General features: G+C 35.9%; 1 protein-coding gene across 3 annotated transcripts in view; it reads left to right on the forward strand.

Annotated features, from left to right (window-relative positions):
• SLC16A7 (solute carrier family 16 member 7) overlaps positions 1-15,652 on the forward strand; it is a 174,417-nt gene that overhangs the window by 13,822 nt on the left and 144,943 nt on the right. Inside the window, exon 1 of one of the 3 annotated variants that reach the window (XM_017536286.2) lies at positions 5,066-6,175. The exons of the other annotated variants lie outside the window; for them this stretch is intronic. The gene's annotated coding sequence lies outside the window, so the exon portion shown is untranslated. Of the gene's footprint in view, positions 1-5,065; positions 6,176-15,652 lie in introns of those variants that run through there. 3 annotated transcript variants of the gene reach the window in all.

The following is a 15,652-nucleotide window of genomic DNA, read 5'->3' on the forward strand; positions in this document are numbered from 1 at the left end:
TGGGTTCAGGCAATTCTCCTGCCTCAGCCTCCTGAGTAGCTGGGTTTACAGGCATGCGCCACTATGCCCAGCTAATTTTTTGTATTTTTAGTAGAGACGGGGTTTTACCATGTTGACCAGGATGGTCTCGATCTCTTGACCTCGTGATCCACCCGCCTCGCCCTCCCAAAGTGCTGGGGTTACAGGCGTAAACCACCGTGCCTGGCCCAGTAATTTTCATTTAAGTGTGAATATTATGTAGGGGCCAAGGGAAATTTCCCTTTTATCTGCTGGAGATTTGCTGAAAATTCAATTCACAAAAGACAGATTAATTGGAGAAAAGACATACAATTTATTATGGTGCTCAGGAAAGAATCAACAAGCGAGTGCCCAGTATCTCAATGGGGTACAAATACTTATATAGCCTACTTCCCAGGGGAATAAAAGATGGCGAAGGATGGATGATTTTAAGGAAACAGTACATGATTTTTAGGGGAATTCAATAGGCTTGAAGAACATACAATGGCCTGGGACAAAGTCCATTTGTCCTGGAGAACTGACAATGGTTGTTGACAAAAATCTGTCCAGGTTTGTTCACAGACTTCAGTCTTCCTCTCTGCAATATGAGTTCAGTTAATGAAAACTCAAGGAAGGGACCAGCAGTAATTGTTTTCTTTTTTGGCAGATCTGGACTTTAGGCAGGTAAGTGACTAAGAGAAAAACTTCATTCTGTGCTTTGGGAGCCAGAAGATTGAGAGATGTGGGTGAGGGAATGGGAGAGACCTTGTGGCTTCTTCTGAATGTCAAAGTGCCATATTTAGAGTGTTGGTTTCTGAGCCAATTTTATAGCATTTTTATCCAACTTTTTAAAATCGATGAGATATTTTAAATGATTTTACATTTTATTAGGTCTCTTATTCTGTTAGCTCTTGTCTTGCAGCAGTAATACTAAATGCATGCTCAGTTTTACATTCAGATAACCACTTGTGATCTATAAAACCTAAATTTAAATATATGATTGTTTTGTTACTCTCTTGGTGTCTGAAGGATTTGCAAAAGAGTTTACACGCTCAGATTTTTGGAATGGGAAAGGAGAAAGAGAAGGCAGGTAACAAACTTGGTGCTAAGTGTGTGCCAAACATACAGTTATGGAGTTTTTACTGCATCACCTCAGGCAATCTTGAGCCACCCTCTGGCAACATCAACATCTCTGTTACCTAGGCATTGCTGTCTCCAATTTAGGATGGCATTGGCTGGTTAGGAAACAAAGGTTTATTTCCAAAATCCATATTTTCCCTTATATTACATGTTTTCTTTCCAGGTAGAGTGGAATCTTCCCTTTTTGCACACACAGTTTATAGAAGAGGAAAATTACTTGGCAATAAGAGAAATACTTAGGATTCTGTTCTTTTAAAATATGGTAAATAAAAATAAAAATCATCATACTTTTAAATGTCAGAATCACATCTGAAAATCTTTTTCAAGAAACAAAAGGCAAACTTAAAAGAACAAGGGAAATGTTGATAAAACTTTACTTTGCTACTCTTCCACATATGCAATTCCTCTTTAAAAAATAACCTTATATATTGTATGTTGGGATTGATGCTAGTATCAAGAAATTAAGTAGACACAGATAATGTTATTGATTAAGGCTGCATTTAAATAATTGGGATTTGAATATTGGTGTTTTTTTTTTGAGTGCTTGATTATACTTTATTAAACCAGTGTATTCAGCTCCAATTATACTTTAATGAGAATGATTACTCACAAAAAGTCTTTAATAATTTGTTCATTATAATACCAGAACTCCATTATAATTTGAAATTCAATGTAAGAGTTCATCTTAAACCTATCCTAGAAGATTTAGGAAGTCCCTCATTGTAGACAGTTTAGCTTTTAACTGTAACCCTCTGAGAGGAAACATGAAGATATTGCTGTAACGATGTTCCAGCATACATGTTTAAGAATGTGTTTCTTTGATATTAATACACCATTCTGAAATACATGATTGAGATAATATATGTTTCTAACTGTGAGGCAGTTGGGTTGAATGATAGTATATCTTGTTTATGTTTTGTCTTAGCTTGGACTGTATAACAGAATACTATAGACTAAGTGGCTTTTAAACAACAGAATTTTTGTTTTCACAGTTATGGAGGCTGGCAAGTCCAAGATCAAGGTGCTGGCAGACTCAGCATCTGGTGAGGGCCTGCTTTCTGGTTCACAGATACCAGTGTTATAGCTGTGTTCTTACATAGCAGAAGTGGTGAGAGAACTCCCTTAGGTCTCTTTTATAAGGGCACTAATTCCATTCATGAGGGATCTACCCTTATGACCCAAACATCTCCTGGAGTATTAGTCTGTTCTTTTGCTGCTGTAAGGACATATCAGAGCCTGGGTAATTTATAAAGGAAAGATGTTTAATTGACTCAAAGTTCTGCATGGCTGGAGAAGCCTCAAGAAACTTACAGTTGTGGTAGAAGGGGAAGGAAACATGTCCTTTACATGGCAGCAAGAGAGAGAAATGAGTGCTGAGGAAAGGGGGAAGCCCCTTATACAATTATCAGACCTACTCACCTAGTGAATGTGAGAACTCATTCACTATTACGAGAACAGCATGAGGGTAACAGCCTCATGATTCACTTATGTCCCACTAGGTCCCTCACACGACAGATGGGGACTATGGGAACTATAATTCAAGAGGAGATTTGGGTGGGGACACAGACAAACCATACCATTCCTCCCCGGCCTATCCCACATCTTATGTCCTCACATTTTAAGAAACAATCATGCCCTTCTAACAGTCCTCCAAAGTGTTAAGTCATTTCAGCATTAACTCAAAAGTCCAAGTCCAAAGTTTCATCTGCGACAAGGCAAGTCCCTTCTGCCTATGAGCCTGTAAAATCAAAAGCAAGTTAGTTACTTTCTATTAATAGAAACAATGGGGTAAATACACCCATTCCAAATGGGAGAAATTGGCCAGAACAGAGGGGCTATAGGCCCCATGTGTGTCCAAAATCCAGTAGGGCAATCATTAAACCTTAAAGTTCCAAAATGGTCTCCTTTGACTCCATGTCTTGCATTGAGGTCATGCTGATGTAAAAGGTGGGCACCCACAGCCTTGGGCAACTCTGTCCCTGTGGCTCTGCAGAGTACAGCTCCCATCCCAGCTGCTTTCACTGGCTGACATTAAGTGTCTGCAGCTTTTCCAGGTACATGGTGCAAGCTGTCAGTGTATCTACAATTCTAGGTCTGGAGGATGGTGGCCCTCTCCTCACAGCTCCATCAGACAGTGCCCCAATGGGGTCTCTGTGTGGAGGTTTCATCCCCACATTTCCCTTCCTCAGTGTCCTAAGCAGAGTTTCTTCATGAGGGTCCGCCCCTGCAGCAAACTTCTGCCTCGACATCTAGGCATTTCCATGCAGTCTCTGAAATCTAGGCAGAGGTTCCCAAGCCTCAATTCTTGACTTTTGTGCAGCCACGTGTAAGACACCACATTTAAGACACCAAGGCTTGCGCCTTGTGCCATTGAAAGCAATGGGCTGAGCTGTAACTTGGCCCCTTTTAGCCATGGCTGGAGCTGAAGCAACTGGGATGCGGGGTACCATGTTCCAAGGCTGCATAGAGGTTTAATTGACTAACAGTTCCTCATTGCTACGAAGCCTCAGGAAACTTACAATTACGGTGGAAGGTGAATTAAATACATCTTCTTCACATGATGGCAGGAAGGAGAAGTACTGAGCAAAAGGGGAAATGCCCCTTATAAAACCATCAGATCTTGTGAGAACTCACTCACTATCATAAGAACAGCATGAGGGTACCTGTCCCCATGATTCAGTTACCACCCACAGGGTCCCTTCCATGACATGTGGGGATTATGGAACTACAATTCCAGATGAGATTTGGGTGGGGACACAGCCAAATTATATCACTTCCCAAAGGCTGAATCTCCAAATACCATCAGGTTGGGAGTTAGGTTATAACATATGATTTTTGGCTACATATGTATTCAGTGTACAGCAACATTTTATAGTATCTAATATTACAGTATGAATGAAACTTACAGTTCACAAGATAATCTGATCAATGTATTGGCAATAAAAACATCTCTTTCTTGACTTTGAAAATATATCCAATCTAGGAAGTATGGGAAAACTATCAGGTAGAAGATACATACTGCCCACTGAATGGTAATTTATAGGAGAGAGATGATGGGGAAAACAGGAAATGCTTAATTGTTACTTGATAAATTTTATGGTCTGCTCTAGAACATAGAACATCTGTGCTTTAGACAATATTTAAGTTGCAATTTACCAAAGCTAAGAGTCTATGGCCAATAATTTAAACAAAAAGTTATATAAATGAGGTATTTCTGTATCAGTGTGGCTCCTTTCATAAAAGCAGAATTAGAGATTCAAGATGAAAAACATGCTAACATTATGAACAATAATACTGTTAAAACCCTTACTGAATGAAACAAATATGATATACAAAGGGCAAGTCCATTCAGGTCATGATGTGGCATGTGTTCACAGTCTATTGGACTGAAGGACTTTTTTTTTTTTTTTTTTTTTTGAGATAGAGACTCTATCACCCAGGCTGGAGTGCAGTGGCGTTATCTCTACTCACTGCAACCTCCCCTTCATGTGCCTCAGCCTCCTGAGTAACTGGGGTACTAATTTTTGTATTTTTAGTGGTGGCAGGGTTTTGCCATGTTGACCAGGCTGGTCTCTAACTCCTATCCTCAGATGATCTGCCCACCTCAGCCTCCCAAAGAGCTGGGAGGCATGAGCCACTGTGCCTGGTCAAGAAACATTTTTACATGGACTATTTTGGCTCTGGAAAAGGACCATCTCTTGTAATCAAATCATTAATGATTTCGAAAGAAGTGTTTTGTATGTGTTATTTATGTTATTAAAGGCATCAGAATAATATAATATGGTAGAAGTGCCATGATTCTTTATTTCATACATAATCAAACTTTATTTTAAAATATATATTCTTTGCCTGTACAGCTGCTGTAATTTGAATGTGTCTTCTTCAAAATCTACATGTTGATGCTTAGTGGCCATTGCAGTAAGAGGTGATTAGGCTGCGAGGGTTCTTGCCTTATGAAGAAGGGTCAGGCCCTTATGCAAAAGAGACTCCATGCAGTGTTTGGGCCTCTTGCTCTTCTGCTTTCAGCCACTGGAGGACACAGTGTTACCACTCTGCAGGACACAGCAACAAAGCATCATCTTGGAAGGAAAGACAGGGCCTCTCACCAGATTCTGCATCTGCCTGCACCTTGATCTAGGACTTCCTAGAGTCCATAAATATAAGAAATAAATTTGCATTCTTTATAAATTACTCATTCTGTGGTTTTTATAGCAGCACAAACAGACTAAGACAACAGGCCTCTCCTTTTTACATCCATGAGAAGTGTCTCAAATTCCTAGAAATCTGAAAATAGAGAAAAAAAAACCACACATCATTCACTAATTTTTCAGTTTAATTTTGTTTCCGACATGGCAGTGATCACTAGTAAAAACTTGCTCTTACTTCAATTGACATTGACTCTTACCTTTCGTGTTTTTACAATCCCTTGTAAGAGGAATTTTCTGATAAGATTAAAAAGAGGCACATGGAGGGGCCTATGTGTCAAGACAGGCAAACACTCAGATGCTGAGTTTCCTGCATCTGTGAAACTAACACACTGTTTAGCAACACAGCTGCATCAATAGTAATACCAGCAAAGTTACCAGGCATTCTTCCCTTTGGTGACTGGCCATGCCCTTGGAGTATCATGGATGTTGTTGCCATTGCCTCAGAAACCTGCTGTTGGCCTGTGGCTGAAATAGTGTCCTAAACATCAGAAAGATGCTTGTGTAGCTGACAGTATTTTCTGGACTTCACTTTACTCGTGAGAGATGCGAATTTACCCTTGCGAACCCCAAAGTGCCAGGAAATCCAAAAGAGTCTGTTGGAACCTGCTTGTTATCTTACCTTGTACCCTGGCCTGGTTCCTGCTCCGTGACTTGACTCTGTTGGATCTTGGCATTTACTCTGGCCAGGACCTGGTGAATGTTCCCTGTAATGCCCTTCAATTTCACTGGAAGGGGAAACTACAGATAATAGCCATGGGACCCTAACAGTTCCCAGAAGCCAGCCAGACAAAGAAAAGCATAAAGGACACGCCAACAGCATGATGCCTGAGGTAACTGGCTTGTTGCTTTACCACCCTGGGCCTGTAACCTTTAGGTATAAATACATAGACTAGGGATTTTATTTTACAGCGTTTTGCTTGGCATATAACAAAAAAATGGAAGGTGCTTATTAAAGTATTTACTGAAGGTGGGAAGCGCCCTGATAGTACCTAAATAACATCATTTTGTGGAAATTTTTTCTTTTACTTTTTATTCAAGCATTTTGTCATTTACTTTCATCAAAAGTAAAGAGAATGGTATAATAATAACAATAAAAAATCATTTGTCATGCAATATTCTGGGTAGACCATTAAACATGCCTAAATTTGCATTTATTCTCTGTGAATTCTTACATTTTCCTAAATTTATTTTAAATTTCTTAAATATTTTAGCTCTTTTAATGAAAAAAATAAATTAGATTTTTTTAAAAAAACAAGAAAAGAAATATACGCAGTTGATTTTTAAGTTATCTTATTTGCTTTCAGTTGTGCAAAAATAGGCCCATTATGTTAGGACTTTGCTTGACTCAATTCCTTAGTTATTCAAGTGTTTCAAGTCAGCTGATTGTGAGGGTAAAAATAAGGAATGTTCTACAGAATGACGCAAGGGAACTGGGTCACTTTTATTCTCGAAAAAAGCATAGAGCATGGAAATTAAAGGAATTTCATTTCCAAAGTGAGCCCATTGTATGACGAGAACTATGATACATGTAATTTATTTTCACATTTTTCCCACCATTCATTATTTAAAAGGTTATTAGAACTTATTTTTACTACAGCATTTAATAGCATATTTTTTTAGCATCATTACCCAGTTAAAAATCATATTCTGCCCTAGAATTTATTTAAGATCAGTGAGGTTTTATAGGTTTTAATTGTTATATGTAATAGCATAAATGCATTATTTGGATAGGTGGCTGGCTAACTGTATTACATAATTAATCTAGATTTTTCCAGTGAATAATATTTTGAGTTAATATTGTGGCATAAGAACAAAATCACTTCTGTATTTTTAGTATTATTGTTAGCCTCATTTCTCTGCAAAATAGGAAATTAAAAAAATTTAATCAGCCTGTATTTCTGCTCTATTCTGCGAGTCTTTAGTCATGTGAATATATCACCTACATTGGAGAACATTTGTAAAAATTATAAAGGCAAAATGATTTGTTCTAATTAAATATATGCACCCTTCTCATTCATTGTTATTAATATACTCATAAAATGCTACTTGATATTGGAGAGGCACTAGGCTCCAATCTGTACCCTATATTTGGACAATGGCTAGGTTTAGAAATTTTCAAGTTTATTTGATTATTGATGCCATTTTTGTAGAGGATTTTAGGACATTGGTATTTTATGGAAGCCTATGTAGGAAACATTGCCTTAAGGACACACCTTTGTCTTTATAGACAAACTAGGATTTTGAAAAAATTTATTTATAATGCCCTGTACATACTCGAAGAGTACTTAAATTTGGATTTTATTTTCACAGTTCTAAACATGTGACATGATCTCAGGTAATTTACAATGCATATTGAAGTAGGCTCTGTGCTTGTTTTCATATAAAATCATAACCATAAGAATCATATGGTTTATTGAAATTTTAATATGGATATAATAATAGCAAAATAATAATTGAAAGTATTGATGTGAGAATTAATTTTTGAGACCTAAGGTCTGGCCTAATAGACTCAAATTATTTAAATTGAACATCCTTAGGCAGTAAATGTGAAATTACTATTGTTGTTTTATTATTGATAGAATCACTGTCTCTTCCCAAACCTTTGAGTATAATAATTAGAAAAAACATTTGTTTTACTGACATCTTGATTTTCCTTATTTCTGTGCATTGCCACCTCATAGAGGCAATTTAAAATTTTGAACTCGCTTCCTGGTAAAACTTTTAATTACTGAAATATAGCTATATTTTACTATTGTTAACTAACTGTGACTCAATTTTTTCATTAAGATTTTTTTTTTCTCACAGGGAGCAAAGACATTTATATTGCAGGAATAATGAATATTGTAATCACTTCCTGGTATCTTTAACTCAAATTATGCTTCTTTTTAGAGCCATACAATTGTAGCTTATACTGCTGCATTGCTTATCAGTACCATTTATATGCTTATTTGCTACATAATTCACATCCCTAAATCATTTTTCTCACCTCATTCTAAAGCTTTATCCCATATACCATGTACTCAAATATTTATTAAACCACATGGCTAGCATAAATTGCTATACTATTATAAATTTAATACTTTTTCTATCTATGTTTCTATATTTCTTATTCTTTCTAGCATGAGAGACCTAAATTCAATAATGAGTCAAAAAAAAAGATGAGTAAAAATCACCTATATTCAAAAAGCACTAGAGTAAGTTTCCTAAATTTTGACTGTTTGCCAATTCTACTTAAATAGCTGGAATTTTCCTTCCACAATTTTTGCACTCACCACTGTAATTAAAATAAATATTATGGGAAACTCATTCTTATAAAGTAGAATGCTCCCTTCCAAGTCTAAAATACATCATTGTTTGTAGTCTTAATTGTTCATTAATTGCACTCTTAAGGTGTGTGATCTTCCCTTTCTAATAGTTGTTCTGGTGATAAAATACACAGAGATATTACAATCAAGAATATTCAAAGAAAAATGGGATCACTAGTACTATCATCTCCTTCTCCTTGCCTGCAAATCATTTTTGTTTCCTGAATTTTGTTGAAATCATCTATTTTCAGTAAATTTTTAGCATAATAAATGATATCTTTGATAATATAAATTATGTTTTACTTGGCAATTGGCTGCATTTTCTATGTAATGTTTAATGTTGATATAATTTTGTGATTTTTCTGCTCTTGTATTTTCTCATTTGCAGTACCTGATTATAAAGAAAATTTCCATGGCTCTATTTTATTTCTCAATCACTTTAATAGCCCTAAATGTTAAATGTATCTAATGTGAGCATTTAACCTTTCAGAGTGACTTCACACTTTAACATGAACATTTTACCAAATAGTTTCTATTCAAATGAACATTTAGTCTTTACCTAATCTGATTTACAAGACATAGCCTATATCTTTTTGGATTTGTAGGATTCAAACAGATGGAAATTTACATTCCTGATTTGCATTAAAGACTTCATTTCAATTTAATATCATGCATTGTATTACACAATCTCTGTGTAAAATTGAATTGTGCAATCAAAGAATCTTAGAGGTTATTTAGCCCATTATTTTACGCAGTGAATTAATTTTACTGAATCCACGAAATGTGACTATCCAGTTTCAATTAAAAGGTTTGCAGGCATACAGTGACCTCACCATCTTAGAAGCAGAACATTTTTCCTCAGCTGGCTTCACTTGTTCATAATGTTATTTTAATATTATCCTGAGAGGGAAGATACATGTAATTTGCATTCTTTATGTTATTTACATGTTTATAAATCTACAAATTGGAAACATTCACATCAGAAAGACAGGTCTGTGACTTCCTGCTGGCGGATTTTAAGAGAATCTGTTCCTACCCACAGACCCAGTGAAGGTAGCAATGTGTACCTCACGTGATATGGGCTGAGTATGCCAGAGGTTATGGGCACTACAGTTGTGAAATACTGTTAACTCTGAACTGGTGGCTCTGTTGGCATGTGCAAATGGAAGAAACTGCTAGGCAAGGAGAAAAATGGAGCATATGTTCCAAATAAGCAATTGTAATAATGATTTACATTGATTGTCTACTGCCCCAGGCACTATCTTAAACACTTTACATATGTCACCTTGTTTAATCCATACACATGAGATAGGGACCATTATTACTTCTGTTTTTACAGAAAACAATCAAGGCACTGAGGCATTAAATGACTCACTAAAATTCTCAAAGTTAGTAAATAATGGAGATAATGTTTGAGACTAGACACTCTAAACCCAGATTCCACACTTTAGCACTTAGATTATGCTAATAGCAACTGAATTGTTCCTTATAGAGACAGAGAGGGCAGCTGCCTGACAAAACTCTGCAGCTGAGTTTTATACTGAGACTGTTTTTCTTTCTTCCTCTTCTTAAAAACTACATTGTGTGGATTTTGCTTTTTGCAACCATTGGTCCTTGCCTATGAATAAGGTTTGGATATTCATGTTATTTTGTTTTGCCATAGTAAGGAGCTCTGAACGTTATAGATTCAGCAGTGAGATTGTAGATGCAAAGCAAAATTGATTGACCTGGGAATTATCTACTGTTTCATCTAAAAACCCTTTCCTCTGAAAAAAAATTTACAATGAGGTATATTTACGAAAGAGGAAGACAGCACAAAATGGTCTGTATTAGGTTAATATTAAGGAAGTAGGTATCAACCAACTGACCTTGCCTGTGTGTTCAGGGCATGCTTTTGCCTTGTGGTATTTGGAAGTCCTAGGATTTATTTTTGCATTTCTGTCAGCAGGGAAAATTGATGACTAAAGCCTTTGTAATCACTTCTGTTCTTGGTTTTGTGAAAAGAATAGTGTCTGTACTTTTACCCTCCTGACAGGAGGATAACATAGAGATTGTGTGTCACCACTGGAAGGAACAGAAAATAGGAAATTGGCAAAATAAATGATTAAGAGCCTGTGTAGCAGAGGAGGAAGTAGGAGGCAAGCATTTGTGAGGAAATCAAATGTACAGTAAAAACATGTCTCAAAAGGGAAGCATATGGGAGTATTAATCAGAAACCAATAGAATTAGGCACAAAAGTTCACCCTCTCCAAACTGGGAGAAACATGTATAGTTTTTATTAATCACAGTATTACTTAAAAAGTTATTCTTCACACCACTGTTGGAGTTTATGGCCTTCTGTTTCCCTTAGCTATGCAAAGTAGGCCCATCAATTGTATTTTCAAGACCAAATACAATCTTTTATGAGGCAGGATATATATTTAAACAACCTCAGCCTAAGAATTTAGGAACTAGTGAAGCTAACCTGGAATGGAGTGCCCTGTAAATGACCACTGGAGGGTTTCGTTTTTAGCAGTGTTTTCTAATAACAAATCTGAGGCAAGACTTGGTGCACCGTGGTTGATCCGCGGGTCTCCACCATTGTTCACTAAAGTCTAGATCACTATTTTCTTGCTAAGTTATATGCCTGCATTCATGATCTTGAATTTCATGTTCCTCTGTTACTAGGGCTAGCTCGTGACTGCTCTGCACACTGATTATTGATTGTAGAAATCTGTCTCCCCAATCCCTGTGACTACTGTAACACTGCCATGTTGTTTATAGTCTTATTTCCTGGATAGAGCAGTCCTTGAACCCCATCCAAAAGTTGAAGTCTGACTACTGTTAAAGTGATTATGTCTGTGATGATTTCTGGATTCCCTGGACTCTAGGCTACCACCCATCATGTACTCTCCATTCCTTGGGCTGGGATCCTTGTTTATGGGGTCGATTCTTTCTATTTATTAGTAATCATTGTCATATGCTTCCTAATATTTAATCTGACTTGAATACCTTACTTCTCTGTGCACTATTAAATGCTCTTTACTTTGTACCAGAATTGCTAGTTTGCTAATTGCCTTCCTCTCATTTTTAGATCTCAAGGACCTTGAGAGGCAAATCACTTAGATTATGTGGTATGAACATAGTTTTGTTTTGAATTTTAAGGTATACAAATATTATTTTTAACATTTAATAATTATTAAAATATGAAGTCTTTATATATATAAAGACTTCAAGGACTTCATATTTTATATGCTAAGAAAGTGTGATTTTAAAAAATCATGTCTATGGGTTTTCTTGGTGGGGGAGTTGGGGTAGGATATGGAATGGTGCTGAGTAATACTTATTCATGAATTCCAGTGACAGAAATCTATCTTTGTTTTGAAGAAACTATGCATTTTAGTTATATTTACAGTATTTTCTCATATGTTTATAACTCTGCCTACTTTTTCCATTCCACCCTCCAATCATGAACACTTTTATGGTCTCTGATTCTTCTAATTGAAGTAAATATAAAATCAATGCCTTAGTTACTGTAATTCTACACTCAGAGTGAAAGGTGGTGTGAATGTACTGTGGGCTTCCCAAGTATTCTGCTATGTCCTCAAAATAAGATAAAGATAAATTATTAAGTGAACTAGAAAACTACCTTTTAATGAAGGATAAGCTAACATTAGAAGTATCTATTTAATAGCATGTTCAAACATTATTCTCAACCTACTTAAACGTTGCTGGGCTTCTGTGTAAGACACTGTAGTCTTTCTTCCAGAAAAAATGTAGGTTGTTGTTCCCCCAGTACTCTTGGTAATTTAAAATTGAACACAGAACTGTGTCAAACATTTTAGTCCCATATATTGATAAAATGTTAGACTGAAATTATGTTTTTATTTCATCAACTAGAATGAAATACCTTATGAATCTTTTGTCTATTTTTCTATGATGGTTTTATCTTCTTATTGTTTTATATGTGTTCTTTATGTATTCTGTATATTCTGCATGTATTTATTGAACACCAGAATCACGAATAGTGTGACACAGTAGCTGAATTTTTAAATTTAATTTTAATTAATGTAGGTTTTAATTTGCATCATGTGGGTACGGACTACTGCATTGAATAGCTCAGCACCAGCTTTGTTTTGTCACCTATGGTGATCCATCTGGTGTTCCTTTTTTGTTTTTGTTTTTTCTGCATGATGGGAGGGAAAAGGCTAGTGTCACATTTCCCTGTGTGGATGACCAGTTAGCCTTGAGCAACAGCATTTCCCCACTGAATGTTGCGTGTGTGTGTGTGTGTGTGTGTGTGTGTATGTTTTGGGGCTTTTTACTCGGTCCTTTGTTAAATTCATGGGTCATGGCATTAGCAACTCTCATGGTCGAAATCACCAAAGCTTTTTTTTTTTTTTTTGAGATTCAGTCTCACTCTGTGCCCTGGGCCGGAGTTCAGTGGCGCAATCTCAGCTCATTGCAACCTCCGCCTCCCTGGTACAAGTCATTTTCCTGCCTCAGACTCACAAGTAGCTGGGATTACAGGTGCTGGCCACCACACCCAGCTAATTTTTTGTATTATTTTAGTAGAGACTGGGTTTCACTATGTTGGCCAGGCTGGTCTCAAACTCCTGACCTCATGATCAGCCTGCCTTGGCCACCCAAAGTGCTAGGATTACAAGTATGAGCCAGTGTGCCCAGCCCACCAAAGCTTTTTAATAAGCCTTCATAATTATGCAAACCCCCATATCCCCATCTTTATTGTACTTTAGAAATGACTTTGTCATTCTTGGCCATTTGATCTTTCATATAAATTTTAAATTAGGGCTTTCAAATAGAAAATTATAGTAATAGGCATTTTCTCTGCATTTAAATCAATATATCAATTTCAAATTTGGGTATAATTGGCATTTTTATGATATTGAAGCTTTCAAATCATGAGAATGGCTTATCTCCCCATTCTGGCCTTTTATGTCTTGTGCTTTTAAAAATTATTTTATCTACAAAAATTTGATATATTGTGTTATATTTTTAAGGAAACACTATATATTGAGATATTCTGTATGCTGTGTTTTAAAAATTACATGTTCTATATTTTGTGGCTAAATGCGATTTATTTTCATGTGATGATATTTTATCTGTCAAACTTGCTTGACTAATTAATTATGTTTTATTTGTAGATTTTCCACCCTATTCTGATAGTTTATCTGTAATATGTACAAAGAGAATTTTGTTTCTAACCTCTTACATTCTTTTTTTTTTTTGCCTTACTATTTTACCTACGATATTTCATAAAATAACGAAGAGTCTTGTTTTGATCTCTTAAATGGAGAGCATTAAGTATGATGTTACAGATTTTGTTTTTTGTGTGATTAAGGAATTTTTCAGATTAAGGAATTTTTCTTCTATTTTTAGGTTGGTAGGTTTTTGAGATTATTTTATAATTTTTTCTGTATTATATCAATGTGATAAATTACAGTAATAGATTTTACAATATTTATTTATTTATGGTTTTTGGCCCTCAAGTATTTGAACTGGCTTAGATTAATCATAATCTTTAGGTTGTGATATATTCCTGTCATACATATCTCTATCTTAATTATTAATCTAATGAAAATCATTGAACCTACCAGCCAACTCAAGAATTGAAATACTAACAAAACTTTAAACTTACCTACATGCATCTCCATAGTCTCATTTTTTTCTGCTCATATCTCTTTCCTTTTGAGATAATAACCATTGTTAATTATATATTTATCATTCCTTTGCTTTCCCTTGTTTTCTGTTTTGCTTTTAATAACTTACATATGAGCAAACAGTTTTTAAAATTGTTCTCATACAATTCTTCATGGTTTCTAATTTTTGTCTTCTTTTTGGTAATCTTGCTACCTAATGGTTGTTATGAACCTGATTCTGCTATCTATATTTTCTCCTGGTTCTTGCTTCATAGTGCTGTACAAATGAGTATTACTTGGTTCTTTATTATGTGGGAATTATTTGAAACTTGGATTAAGCTGAATTTCTAGTTAAGAAAGTTTGCATTTCCCTCTGCTGGGGTCTGGGGCATTTCTCAACATTGTAAACTCCCAAACATTGTCAACATATTTTGAATCACCTTTGCAATATGAAATTGGTAATATGAAATTGGAATGACTGTCGGTCATTAATCTGCAGGTAATATTTTTTGTTCCCCACTACTAGCACCAAATTTAGAAGCAGACTTGTTTCTTTTCATTGCTTGGTTGTGTGTGTGTGTGCCTGTGTGCCTATGTGTGTATATGTGTGTGTACTATTGCAAGCATTATTCTGGTACAGTGACAATGCAGTTTTATTGGGTGACAGCAGGGCATATCACCTTTTACACTTTCTACCTGTGTCTGGCCTTGGGATTTGTGACTTGTTGCATGTACCCTTTGAGGGTGTAAAACCCCAAGTTCAAGTCCACCAGTGCATCAAATGTCCCAAGAGGATACCTGGAGCACGTACTACTCTTAGCCATCTGGTCTCCCCTTTCAATTAGTTTTATTCTCTGAATATATTGTAATTTCTTGTTATTTGTTTTTTCTACTGTATGTACACTTTTTAGTTCCTTTCAATGGAAGTATTTTTATATTACAAAGGACAGAGACTTGTACAAATTAATTCCAGTAATGAACTCAGAAACTGGAAACACAGAGGATTTTTCTGAAGCCTGATTTTATGAGACCTTGTGGGTTGGTAATGCAGTGCTGATTTTCTTCCTGGACTACCAATTTTCCATTCTGTTGTAATGCAAAATGACCTCACACTTCTAGTGCCCCCCACAATTCAACTGACTGAGACTTTCTGTGTATTTCTTCACATTCTTTAGGTAGAAAATAAAATTGGCTTAGCCTCACTTTCAGGTGGTAACAAGGGATACTATTTAAGAATAGTGTATACTACAGTGTTTAAAGCTTGACTGGCTGAGTTTGAATCTCAGATCCAAATCTTCCTAGCTTTGTAATCTTGGAAAACTTCCTTAATGATTGTGTAACTCAATTTCTTCATCTGTGAATG

Source organism: Cebus imitator, unplaced genomic scaffold (genome assembly GCF_001604975.1).
Source record: "Cebus imitator isolate Cc_AM_T3 unplaced genomic scaffold, Cebus_imitator-1.0 Scaffold96, whole genome shotgun sequence".
Classification (NCBI taxonomy): Eukaryota; Metazoa; Chordata; class Mammalia; order Primates; family Cebidae; genus Cebus; species Cebus imitator.